At 36.5% G+C, this 14,672-nt stretch overlaps 1 long non-coding RNA gene across 1 annotated transcript in view; it reads left to right on the forward strand.

The window, feature by feature from the left end:
* The first annotated feature begins 1,646 nt into the window (after positions 1-1,646).
* LOC134481832 (uncharacterized) overlaps positions 1,647-14,672 on the forward strand; it is a 75,747-nt gene continuing 62,721 nt past the window's right edge. Inside the window, exon 1 of the long non-coding RNA XR_010057679.1 lies at positions 1,647-4,619. This is a non-coding gene — a long non-coding RNA (uncharacterized LOC134481832). The remainder of the gene's footprint in view (positions 4,620-14,672) is intronic.

Here is a 14,672-nt window from a genome sequence, read left to right on the forward strand (position 1 = left end):
CATGCTTATCACCCTGTATAAAGCTTAAGTTCAAGTGGATCTAGGACCTGCACATCAAACCAGACACACTGAAACTAATAGAAGAAAAACTAGGGAAGCATCTGGAACACATGGGCACTGGAAAAAAATTCCTGAACAAAACACCAATGGCTTATGCTCTAAGATCAAGAATCGACAAATGGGATCTCATAAAACTGCAAAGCTTCTATAAGGCAAAGGACACTCTGGTTAGGACAAAACGGTAACCAACAGATTGGGAAAAGATCTTTACCAATCCTACAACAGATAGAGGCCTTATATCCAAAATATACAAAGAACTCAAGAAGTTAGACCGCAGGGAGACAAATAACCCTATTAAAAGTGGGGTAAAGAGCTAAACAAACAATTCACAGCTGAGGAATGCCGAATGGCTGAGAAACACCTAAAGAAATGTTCAACATCTTTAGTCATAAGGGAAATGCAGATCAAAACAACCCTGAGATTTCACCTCACACCAGTGAGAGTGGCTAAGATCAAAAACTCAGGTGACAGCAGATGCTGGAGAGGATGTGGAGAAAGAGGAACACTCCTCCATTGTTGGTGGGATTGCAGACTGATACAACCATTCTGGAAATCAGTCTGGAGGTTCCTCAGAAAATTGGACATTGAACTGCCTGAGGATCCAGCTATACCTCTCTTGGGCATATACCCAAAAGATGCCCCAACATATAAAAAAGACACGTGCTCCACTACGTTCATCGCAGCCTTATTTATAATAGCCAGAAGCTGGAAAGAACCCAGATGCCCTTCAATAGAGGAATGGATACAGAAAATGTGGTACATCTACACAATGGAATATTACTCAGCTATCAAAAGCAATGACTTTATGAAATTCGTAGGCAAATGGTTGGAACTGGAAAATATCATCCTGAGTGAGCTAACCCAGTCAGAGAAAGACATACATCGTATGCACTCATTGATAAGTGGCTATTAGCCCTAATGCTTGAATTACCCTAGATGCCTAGAACAAATGAAACTCAAGACGGATGATCAAAATGTGAATGCTTCACTCCTTCTTTAAAAGGGGAACAAGAATACCCTTGGCAGGGAAGAGAGAGGCAAAGATTAAAACAGAGACTGAAGGAACACCCATTCAGAGCCTGCCCCACATGTGGCCCATACATATATAGCCACCCAATTAAACAAGATGGATGAAGCAAAGAAGTGCAGACCGACAGGAGCCGGATGTAGATCGCTCCTGAGAGACACAGCCAGAATACAGCAAATACAGAGGCGAATGCCAGCAGCAAACCACTGAACTGAGAATAGGACCCCCGTTGAAGGAATCAGAGAAAGAACTGGAAGAGCTTGAAGGGGCTCGAGACCCCATATGTACAACAATGCCAACCAACCAGAGCTTCCAGGGACTAAGCCACTACCTAAAGGCTATACATGGACTGACCGTGGACTCTGACCTCATAGGTAGCAATGAATATCCTAGTAAGAGCACCAGTGGAAGGGGAAGCCCTGGGTCCTGCTAAGACTGAACCCCCAGTGAACTAGACTGTTGGGGGGAGGGTGACAATGGGGGGAGGTTTGGGAGGGGAACACCAATAAGGAAGGGGAGGGGGAGGGGGATGTTTGCCCGGAAACTGGGAAAGGGAATAACACTCGAAATGTATATAAGAAATACTCAAGTTAATAAAAAAGAAAGAAATTTTAATTTTCTTAATCTTAGAGTATAAGCCACTGGTTATTATTTCCCTGTGCCAATGTGTTCAAGGCTTTTCCCCACTTTTTCTTTTAGTTTTAGTGTCTCTGCTTTTATGTGGAGGTTCAAGAGCCACTTGGACTTGATCTATGTACAAGCTGATAAGAATGGATCGATTGGCATTCTTCTACATGCTGACCACCAGTTGAAAAAGCTCCATTTGTGGAAAAAATCTGTCTTTTCCTCTGAATCCTTTTAGCTCCTTGGTCAAAGATCATTTGACCATAGCTGTGTGGGTTCATTTATGGGTCTTCAATTCTATTCTACTGATCTATCTGCAAGTCTCTGTATCAACCTCATCCAGTGTTTATCACTATTTGTCTGTAAATCACCTGGATGTTAGGGATAGTGATTCTCCCAGAAGTTCTTTTATTGTTGAGGGTAGTTTTGGGTATACTGGATTTGAATATGCCAATGCTTTTTCTAACTCTATGAAGAATTGAGATGGAATTTTGATGGGGATTGCATTGCATATGTGGATTGGTTTTGTCAATATGGCCATTTTCCCATATTAATCCTGTCAATCTATGAGCATGGGAGATCTTTCCATGTTCTGAGATATTCTTCGATTTCTTCCTTCAGAGACATGAAGTTCTTGTCGTACAGATCTTTCACTTGCTTGGTTAGAGTCACCCCAAGGTATATTATATTATTTGTGACTATTGTGAAGGATGTTGTTTCCCTAATTTCGTTCTCAGTGTTCATCTTTTGAGTAAAGTAATGCTATTGATTTGTTGAGTTAATTTAATATACAGCCACATTGCTGAAGTTGTTTCTAAGCTGTAGGAGGTTTCTGGTGTAACTTTTGAGGTCCTTCAAGTATATTATCTTATCATCTGCAAATAGTGATATTTTGACTTTTTCCTTTCCAAATTGTATTTCTTTGACCTACTTCCCCACCCTACACCCTGACTGCTTTCTCTAGGACTTTGAGTATTATATTGAATAGATAGGGAGAGATTGGGCAGCCCTGTCTACTCCCTGATTTTAGCGGAATTGCCTCAAGTTTTCTTGAATATAGACTTTTATAGTAGCGTCAGATAATTTTTTGAATTTCCTCAGTTTCTATTTTTATGTCTCTCTTTTCATTTGTGATGTCGTTAAATTGGATACTCTTTCTGTGCCCTTCAGTTTGTCTGGCTAAGGCTTTATCTATCCTGTTGATTTTGTCAAAGAACCAGCTCCTGGTTTTGTTGATTCTTTGTGTTGATTTTAATTTCTATTTAATTGATTTCAGTCCTGATTATGATTATTTCCTGCCATCTACTCTTCTTGGGTGTATTGCTCCCTTTTGTTCTAGAGCTTTAAGGTGTGTTGTTAAACTTTTACTGTATGCTCTCTCCAGTTTCTTTTTGGAGACACTCAGAGGTATGAGTTTTCATCTCAACACTTCTTTCATTGTGTCCCATAGATTTGGGTATATTGTTCTTCATTATCATTAAATTAAAGAAGTCTTTAATTTCTTTATTTTGTCCATGAATAAGTTATCACTGAATAGAGCGTTGTTCAGCTCCATATGTATGTGGACTTTCTGTTGTTTTACTGTGTGTCTGATTAATTTCTGTTTCCATGCTCTGTTTACTAATAAGAGTGGGGTGGTAAAGTCATGGTAATAGAAATGAAATCAGTATAATTGTCCTTGACTGATATGGATCCCATCTATTGTTCTGAGCACTTCTTATGTCACACACACAAACACAGTTGAACACACACACTATATAGGAAATTTATATACGTGTATATATAATAAATATGTGCATGTGATAAATAATGTATAGTATGCTGCTTGTATATGTCTGCTTGTATATGTATTTGCAAATGAGAGATACAACTTTTTTTCCATAAAAGTTCTTTATGCCTTTTCTCTGTGACTCAGAAATACCATACAGACTTTTTAGCATAATCAGATGCCACCCATGCATACTTACCTGACTTTGTGTTTGCTATAAAATGGAAATGGGGGAATGGCTGCAACATTCAGCACTAAGGCATAGTGAAATTGCCTTACCTCTTTACTATGTTATTCTTGCTGAGAACCTCACAAATGATGTATCTCAAAGACTAGGTTGTACACGTATTTGAAAAAAAAACTGCTTGAAGAAATGCCAGAGATCAATATAGGAAAACGTCATATTTTGTTATTTCATGTGATTACATGAACCTGAGCTCTTGGCCAATTTGTTCTTCAGATTGTTGCTTAAATTTCTCTTTCTTAAGCAGACAGTATTACTATTAAGAAAATAACAAGATACAGTATGCATAGATGGGCAGTCTTGACTCTGTGGTGGTTTGCACTAGGGCAACCTAAGTTAACTGGAAAATAAAATGTTATCCTGAGAAAATAAAACAATTGCTGCCAAGTATCAGGGAGTTGGAGCAGGAAGGATGGTAGCAACAGTCATGGAAAATGGGAATCTTGATATGGAGTACTACTCACTATGAATCACGCATATTCAAATCACTGGTCTGCTATGTGTTACTATAGAAACATGGAAACAGAGGGAGTAGCAACATCATAGCTTTTCCCTTCAATTACACCAGGTGAGAAGGAAAACTAAATGTATTTGAGTCAGACATCATCAGTGGATGAATATACTTAATACAGAATAAAAATAGTATAAAATCGTATTTTTGTGTTTCATACAATTTTAAGGATGTTTAGAGGCAAAGAATTAAAGCAAGTTAATTAAGTAAGTTTTCTGCTTGTTAGAAAACCAAATGTGCTAATAAAATATGATTCAGAGTTGTAGGAATAAAATGACAACCTCTATTTCCTGGCTTTCAGATACCGTCAGAAAGGGGACACAGTAGGATAAAAAGGAAAGATGACTATCGACCAGGTATCATGTGATTAGATGGATAATCTCAGGTAACTGTTAAGAACAGATTCACTCAAATCAATCTTAATTTAGGATAAAGAGAAAAATTCACTTTGTTGTTTAACTTTAATTAATTTATTAATTTTATTTTTTCTAATCATTCTAGGTAGGCTGATACATTTCAGCAGATATCCTTAATCATTCCACAATGTTTGAAAATATTTTTCATGGAAGAAACATGTAAAAAGAATATTTAAAGAAAATGTTTAGACATAGGCACCTTGATATGGAGTACAGAGAATTCCCTTTGCATAGACTCATCCCTCTCTGTTTCCGTTACTATAGACATCCTCATCACCATAGTAGCTGTTACAGTTGACTAACTTACATTAATATAGCATTAACCAAAATCTACCTAATATTGGTATAGCATTAACCTGAGTCTAATCCTGATAAAGCATTAACCAAAGTACTAACATACATTAGGGTTCACTTTGTTTTTGTGGCTTACAGTTTCTGAAAATCTGTAATATGCTGTCAATTATTTTTACTCTACAGAAATAGTTTAACTGACCTACAAACCCCATTTACACAGCTTTCATCCCCTTTCACCCTTAAGTTCTTTACTAAGACCCTAAGTCTTTCCTCATTTTCTTTCTTTCCCATCCACAAGGTTGTATTGTTAGGATATAAGGGAGAATGTATTTGGGGCTTAATGTTCCAGAGACCATCGGTGGAGCAGAAGGCTTGCCCAGAAAGCCACACCTTAGAGCTCATTATATTGGACAGCAAGGAGGAAACAGAGAGTGAAGTAGACACAACACTGGTTTTTTGGGAACTCAAAGCCCATGCTCAACAAGGCCATACCACCTAATCTTTCATCAACAGTTCCAACAACTGTTGGTCTAGTATTCAGGCATATGAATCTACTGAATCTTGTATATTCAGATTGTCACAGCGGTGAGGGTAATTGGTCACTGCCCACTCCAAACATGCTTCTTCCCTGCAGTACTCAAAACAAAGATGCGATTGCTACAGAATTGAAGCCTTAAAAATCCAAGTTTTCACTCTCAGTTGGGAGCTCTAGGTACTCATTATGCTGTCAGAAAGTTATCACAGGAATATGGCACCTGAATGGTGACTGTTGTTGATGCACTGATGTGACATGGTAAGACCTGGTTTACTTTCAGGAAGATTTTGGAAAAGTTTAGAGGAGTCAGACATGGCACACCTATTATCCCAGCTGTCTACAAAGCAGGAAGAGAGTCATCAACAGAAAACTGAGTTTTTCTGTCTCTGAAACATGTGCTTCTGACACTAAGAATGATGAAAAATATTCATCTTTGTTGCATGAGTCACCAACTTTGTAATATCTCATCATAGCTGCCTAAGTAAACTAATAGTGTATGTACGACTACATAATTAGTGCTTAATCTACCTCGTATTCCTTTGAAAGTTTATGTGAGTATTATTATTACCATAGAGAATTGAAGCTAATAGAAAAGTAATTTTCTTTTGTGATAAAATGTCTTTGTCTTCAAAGGGATAATATTTTGTTCAAGTTAACATAGATAATAAATTTGCTGAATCTACAAAAGCTAGCATCTGTCCAGTGTAATTTTCAATAATGTAAGAGGAAATCTTAAAAATTGTTTTTATTGTCTGATATAAAAATAATATTTTGTATGTAAAGATCAATGAAATCATAAAATAAACTCTGTATTTTTTTTAGTGCAAAAAATATATACATATATCATGGTCTGTAATTAGTAATTATTTCATGGGTGACACTCAAGGGGGCATTCTATTTTATTTTTTCTGTTCTCATGATTGTACATTACAGTTGTATTTCCCATAATGACCATTGTGCCTTCTGGAACAAGGTTTCTGGAAGGATTACTTTTATATAAATAACACAGTTCTGAGCATTGATTACAGTGCTTCCTACATTTTCTAGTTCCACCGATGTTACTTAAATTTTCATATTATATTTGTTTTAAAATCAAAAATTAAACTTGTAAGGGAAACTGGTTGGGATTCAATTTAACTGAAAAAGAACGATACTGAGTAAACTAATCCATTGTGCCTAAGGTGATCATGGACCTGGTTTGGGGAAACTAGTTTGAGATCAAGGAGAATGCAGCCACTTAGAATATGAAAATCCACAGGAACACAGAAGCTTGTTACTTCATGTCAATGCAATTTTAATAAGCAAAATATGGGCCACTCAAGGGAGCATCTTATTTTACTTTTGTCTGTTCACATCACTGTACATTACAATTTTGTACTGTGATACAGAATGGAATCTTTCGAAGTATGGGATGACACTACCATTTGCATGGGGATGGAACTGCCTTCCAAGCTCCTCTTCTGCCTTCTGAGTCATTTGAGTGGAGGACATGTCTATGCCAAGGGTAGACTTTGCTATGACAACAGGCTTCTTACAGTTCTAATTTATGGTAATTTATTTTGCAGCAAGTAAAACCTGTTACTTTTTTTAAAGTAAAAGTCTTCAAAGACACTCAGAGAATGTGTTTCCCCTTTTGTTGTGAGCATACAGGTTCTCAGTGAAAGCTTAGATGTCATTGAATGGAATGAAAATATTATGAACAAACTCTTAAGTTGGCTCTTCGTAAATGTGGTCACTGAAATGAATCCCTAATGGAAGTAGTCGTCAGACCTATTGGGAAATGTCTCTGTCACTTAAGAAGTTACAATTGTTCTGAGTTTTAAATCCACTTTCAAAACCTGTTTCAGAGTTTGTACTTTTAGAAATAAGTTTATTCCAACATTAGGGAGGTCGAGAACAGTCTCATGTGCCTATATGGACTGTGTAGTTACAATACAAGATGTGTCAAATATTGGCCAGAGTGAGGGAGATTATTGTCTTTGTAATGTAATTGCTGTGGTTGTATCCTTTATCACCTGCATTCCTATATAAAACTCTGTGTTTTTTTGTGCTTTAGAAAATGACATTCATTTGTGTTTTCATATCCTAGAGTCATATGATTTGTTGTATGATATTGAGATTCAAACCTTATTCCTATTCAGTGCTCATTTGCTGTGAGTTATTTAATATTGCATAGATGTCTAGGCAGTGCTTGTCTTGGTCCAGCACTTGTAGAGCACTCAGTGTCTCACTTGCTATGCTAACACCCAGTTTAGTGATTTTTCCTCAGGTACAATATTAAAAATAATCACAGCAGAAAAGCAATGAAGGAAATAATGCATTAGGAAGTTGGAGTGTTTGTAGAGTTGACAGGTTAAGTATTGGTGCAGTGTCAGGGAAGTCTTTGAAATGAGGTGGGAAGACTCTAGAACATAAAGGGCCATGTCAAGTAGAGGGACAGTATGTTCTCTTGTTCCTGTGCTGCTGATCCTAAGTCCAGCTTGTCTCTAGATCATAAGTTGAAGAGAATCCCCATTCATTCACTTATTTGTTAAGTTTCCCTAATTTGTCATCTGACACATTGCCTTCTGCAATTCTAAAGTTCAAGCTAACCCTAAAAACTTGTCAGTTAAAGTGTAAATATTGTGAGCAGTGGTAGAAGATCCCATAGACAAGTTTATGGCCAGACTTTGGCCTTAGGCACTGCCTTGCATTCTTCTCTAGTTTCTTTGGTCAGCATTCTCCAGTATTTTAGTGGTTTATAACATCCCAAGTTGACACCAATTTTCTTTCTCTCAGCTTTCTACGTCATCCTGAACCCCCCATTTTTACTTAAGGATGGCTCCCCTCTCACTTCACCAAGGGGTTGCAGCAGGTAGGAATAAACGTCTAGGTCATGAGCCTATAAAGTCACTTATGAGTTAAGAGACTGACTTCTCCCTTGTTTCGTTGACTTTTTTTTTTTATTTTACTCTGCAACTGTATGTCACCTCTTTTAACTAGCACACTTCATTTAGAAAATGACCACACCTATGTCCAGCCACCCAACAGCATCGCAGAGCTTTGTACCTGCTCCTCAATTCTGTTTTGTCTTTTCTCAGCCTCTCTCAACTTTTCTGATTTTTATTTATATCATTATAATGACATTTTAAAATCCTAAACTGAACCTTTTTTCCTCACTAAAGTGCAGAGGGAACAAAGATATTCCTGAGAAAATGAACATCAATTAACATTATTCCTTCTTTAAAGACCTTGCTCCTCAGTATCCTCATGCTGCCTGCTTTTACTCTGACCACATTCTTTCTTTGCATCTCTGTAGGAAAGGTCAGGCATATATGGCCTATTCAAGTCTCATGTCCCCTCTCAGTCCTATTTACTTCTTTTCCCCAATAGCCCATATAACCTTTATTTGCCTTATGGATAAACTATATTTTTTTAAGGCACATCTATTTTATGATTGCTTTCTCTATCTTATGAGTTCATTGACTCATGGAAGACATTAGATACAAGGTATTTCATTTTCAATGGTTATCCCTGTCCGCAAGGTCATTTACAATTTTATAGTTAATTACCTAGGCTTAAACTCTTGGAAAATAGTTCACATTATTTTTATATCTGATGCAACAAAGAATTTGCTGAATATTTTTGTATTTTCTTTGGACATCCTGATATTGACCTGTATATTATGTAGTAGGAAACATTTTGAGTATATCTGTTATTTTTGTAATGATTTATTACTAGCTCTGTGTTTTTTAAATTAATACAGATTTTCAAAGTGGAAATTCAGTCACATGTTTGGACTTTCATCAGTAATTTGCAGCTCATATCTGTTAGGATATACAGATAAATAAAGTTAAAATGTCTGATATAAATTTAGTAAGAGAATATGAAGATTTGTGATAGGGACAATTGATACTCACCTGGAAGCAGCCTATAAGGATCCACAGGCCAAAGATCAAATACAGTGACTTCATCTTTGGTAGCCCCTGAAAGGTAACATAATGGGTGGTTAGCATTATTTTTTAAAATAAAATGGTATTTTGGAACGTGTATTTACCACAAATTTAACACATGGTATATAAGTACTGCAGTGTATCTTAATATAATTTTTGATTCTTATCTTAGACTGAGTATTAGTGGTATAATATAGTCAGTTCATAATATTTGACTCTGAAGTGTAGGGCTAGTTTTCGTTTTTGAGTTTTGAACTGACGAAGGGAAAATTTACACCCTTGTCCTTGAAGAGTCTGAGTAATAATTAAAAAAACAAAGCTTTTGACTTAACATTAATCATTTTCATTAATCATTTTGAGATGGTTAGTTTTTATTTGTTCATTTTTTTAGTTTGCAATTGAAGTTATATAGCATCAAGCTTCTGTGGATTTATATTTGAGATGCTTCCTCTTTAACTTGATCATAACAAATTTCTTATTACAAGTAATAGGTAAGGAAGACGTCTTCCTATTAAATGCAGCAAAGGTGAAAGCGTGACTTAATACATAGACTCATTTTCACAGTACACTGGGCCATTTTTATGTACAACAAATATTCTCAATCCTGCTCTCTATTCTGCAACTGTGTTCCATCAGTAACTAGGACAGAACCAAACAATAATTTAGATTCATTTTCTTCACAGTTGTCTCAGGGGTTGTGGTAAATTTCTGTAGCGAGATGGCCTGACTTCTTACTTCACAGCACTGTACACAGTGGTTAGTAAACTCCTTTTTAACCCTGTTGATGTTTAAAATGTGGGAGCTGAAAAAAACAAACCTGGAAAAAATGTTAGGAACAGTTTCTCACTAGGCATTATGAGCAAATGTCCCATTTCAGGTTTCCTAAACAATATTTTATATGAAGTTCAAGAATGAGCAAAATTAGATGGAATAATTTTCTTTCAAAATACATCTGAGAGTAGCTCCTTTTTAAGAATGTGAAGGAACCATAGGGTACAGGAAGGAGAAAAGGGAATTGCAGACATTGGTGGACTCACTATCATAAGTGATCAACATGAATAGTGCTCTGTTGCTTGCATAAGATTTCAAAATGTGATATATTTTATGACTCATGGATTCATGTAGGTACTTATTCCCACAGTGATAAAACAAGAATATCTTATAAGCAGCCCACTAAAATGCTACCTCTGAAGTGAAAGGGCTTCATAGTCCTAGGTACCTACCTTGGAGAAACTTCTGAGCGGGGAAATGTGCTGGTGGAATACAGAGCACCACAAGTCTCAGCTCTTAGATATCTTGTAGGACAATTTCATTGGCAATAAAGAGACACAAGTTGGAAGATAAATCATCTTCAGCTGATGCTTCACAGACAGGAAGCATCCTTGCCAAGTTGGCAGTATGTTCCTGCAGTTTTATCATTTCTGAATATCCTCACTCACTCTTGTTTGAAGCTTCCTTGGGAAGCTGTACAGTGAGTCAAAATGTGATGTTGTTTCAGATAAATTCAGGGGGACAGTAGGGACATATTCTTCAAGGGAAAAAAGAGATGAATTGTTCATTGTGATTATTTTATATGACTACTTATTTGTTAATCTCATGATATTTGCTCTGTCATCTTAAAAATAATGTTACATATGAAGTACAAGCACTTAAAAAACTAAATTATCTAGTGAGTATAATAGAGCATTTTGTAAGATAAATGAGAAAGAGCATTAAAATCACTGCTGAATACCTGTTGCTCTATTGCTATATAACGCACACACACATTCTGTCTCTCTCTGTCTCTGTCTCGGTCTCTGTCTCTGTCTGTCTGTCTGTCTGTCTGTCTGTCTGTGTCTCTGTGTCTCTGTGTCTCTGTGTCTCTGTGTCTCTGTGTCTCTGTCTCTGTCTCTGTCTCTGTCTCTCTCTCTCTCTCTCTCCCCCACCCTCTCTCCTCCTCCTCTATCTCCTCTACCTCCTCTTCAGGATACCATGTTTATATCATCCATAGTTTCTAAAATAAATGACTCATCTTCTTCGATAATCTGGATCCCAGTTTTAAGTTTTAATCTTAAATAATGAAGTAGTAATATAATTTTGTATTTGCAGGATTTTACCCATTTGGTCTCATGTATTTTTTTCACATTTATACAAAGTTCACTTGGCAAAGCTACTTCTGTTTAGTGTTGGTAGTGAACCCAGAGCATTGTATTTCCACCAGGCTTAAGGTTTTGTTTGTTTGTGATCACTATTTCTTTTTTAAATTTGGGTCAGTGTGTCATTATGTTGCTTGGGCTGAACTGCTATAGTGTAGGTCATTGTTCCTCAATTTTCCTAATGCTGTGACCCTTTTCATATATTTCTTCATGTTTTGGAGACCACCAACCATGTTTTTTTGTACTTCATAACTGTTATGAATTATAATGTAAATATTTCATGTTTAAGATATCTCATATGTGTTTCCAAGTGATCATTCCCACAGGTTGAGAACCCCTGGTCTAGGCAGCCTTGGAACTATCAATATCTGCTGAGTAGCCATGGCTACAGCTTTTTGCCAAGAAATCAAGTTGAGAAAATGTTTTAAAATAATTCAAACACACACACACACACACACACACACACACACACACACACACACACACACACAACACAACCAAGAGTTTGGTTTGAGATTTTGCTTAAATACTGCCAAAATAAATATGCAAAGGCTTGTCAGACAAAACCAAAAACAAACAAATCAAAAGCAAACAAATCCAAACAACACTAAATGATACAAAATAAAGTTTACAAAATAAGATTGAGTTAGTTTTGTGTCGTCATCATTTTTCATGGGTATTGACCCTGCCCTGAAGTATGGCTGATATACACATTGAGACACATTTGGAGAAAATACCAATCACGCATTAATTGCAAATAGCTTCCAGGTAGTGATGGAAGCCCATGTACACTCCCTGTCTCAGTGCAAGGAGTCCATTGGGCTTTAATCCGTGTAGGCATTGCATGTGTTGCCTTCATGTGTGTCAGCCCTGATGTGTATGGAAGACCCTGTTCTCTTGGAATCCCCAATCTCCTCTGGATCTTACAATCTTTCTGCATGGGTATGAAGGGAGGCTTTGATGAAGACATCCTACTTAGGATGAGTGCTCCAAAGTCTTTCATTCTCAGCACATTGTCCTGTTGCGGGTCAGTGTATTAGTTCAAGTCTACTGTGAGAGGAAGCCATTCTAAGGAGGACTGGTGAGGTGCTTATACATTGGTATATCAGTATGTCAGTATGAGTTTGTTTATTGCTATGTTCTTTTATGAGAATAAAACTATTAGATTTTCCCTAAGGGCCATGACCCATCTAATCCTATTTTTGACCAGTTTTTGCAGTGTCAATTACTGGTTCTATCTCATGCTGTGGGCCTTAAATCCAATCAAAATGTGGTTGGTTCCTCCCATAACCTTTGTGCCACAATAGTGTTGGCAGCACTATTTCTTACACAAAAATCTCTCTTATATGTCACCAAACAAAAAGAGAGGAGTACATGTTGACAAAGAGAGAGATCATCACTAATTCATGGCTTTCAATGATTGGCTCTAATACTCTCTAGAAAAATACTTTCATAGAGCTGTGTCTCTTGTCATGGGAAAGCCAAAGAACAGGAGAATCATGCTGTTGCATTGACACAAACTTATGTAGTAGGTGATAATATTTTTCTAATATATTTAGATTAACACACTTACACACAGCAATACAATAACTTTTGATATTCATTGTCATTTGCTCTGTCATCAGATACTTATATCTGTTGAAATGTAGAAGCAAAACTGTTATTTCCTATTGGAAAATTATACCAATAATTTTGCCTTATTTATTCATATTAACAAGATTCTACTTTAATGCTTTCTTAAATATTTATCATGCTTTAAAAGTTATAGAATGCTTCTGTAGAAAGTTCTGTAGAAAATGGAAATATCCCATTGCCCGGACTGTAAACATCTGGCCTTGTCAGATGTGTTTAGGGGTAAAGCTGGCAGATCAGAGAAAACTTACACATCTGACTTCTGCAAATTTTTGCAAAATACCTACACTGAAATGTTCAAAGGATGTTGAATTTTCCAAATATCCAAAGTTAGCAGGAAAATGAAATCAGGTAAAAATCTATAATATGAACAAAGGTCAGTTGTAGCAATTATTTATGAGGATCATCTTTCCTTCCTCCTAAAATTTACAATGAAAATTCCCCTTCACGTTCATACCTGAAGGTTCTTTTTCATATGAATCAGGAAAGTGGTCTTTTAGTATAGCAGGACTTAAGCTCATGAATACAAACAAATATACTATTTGTTGCTAAACATGCTATGTAAATCAAACAATTTCACTTTTCTCAATGTTTCTTTGGCAGTATACATGGATTCATTTTAATTTTTATTTAATTGCTTTCAAAATTTCATGAATAGCACTAGAGGTACGGCACACCAAACCTTTCTTTTTCCCCTTTCTAATGTCTGTTCTCTGCAACACACGCATTAGGAACATCAGGATATGTGAGACACTATGAAAAGAATTAAGGGCAGGCACAGGCTTAAGGGATAGTTTCACTTTTTACTCTCACATATATGCACGATCCTATGAAAAAACAAATCCAAGGCTAGAGTACCTCTCAATAAAGTGATCTACAGAACCAGGAGTCCAAAGCTTTATAAAAGTAATTCTTGAAATTATGGAATTACATTTAGAAATAGTGTTTGTCATATTCCTAAAGAGAATTTGTAGTCTGTACAAAATTAACATTTTACTCTCATGATTTTAAAAATGTAACTTTTTTAGGTTATGGTGGCTCTTAGAGCAAGTCTAAATTTTTACTTCTTCATGGTAACTAATATCATCATAATTCTTTATATAACTCGTCTTTCACATGTACAGAGTCTGTTTTCATGGTTTCTAAGGTTGTAAGTATTACTAGCATTGTGGATATTTTAAGTATTTAGACAAAGACTTTCTTCTTGTCAGTGTCCTCTGCATAACATCTCAGCTGTGCTCACAGTACTTATTCTGTGTCAGCATTTGAAAATGATCTGACATGAGAGTTCTTCCCTAGGACTAGCTTTCATGATTGCACAGAGTAGAATGCAGGATTCTAAGAGAGGAGAGCAACCAACACTCTTACTCAGCTATGATGCCCATGAACCACATCAATGGTCACTTTGGCATTGTGACTCTATGGTGCAGTAGTGCTACATGTACCTTGGTAACCAAGAGCTTAGTTGGACTTAAGGCCCATTCTACAAGAGGC

Source organism: Rattus norvegicus, chromosome 14, assembly GCF_036323735.1.
Source record: "Rattus norvegicus strain BN/NHsdMcwi chromosome 14, GRCr8, whole genome shotgun sequence".
Classification (NCBI taxonomy): domain Eukaryota; kingdom Metazoa; phylum Chordata; class Mammalia; order Rodentia; family Muridae; genus Rattus; species Rattus norvegicus.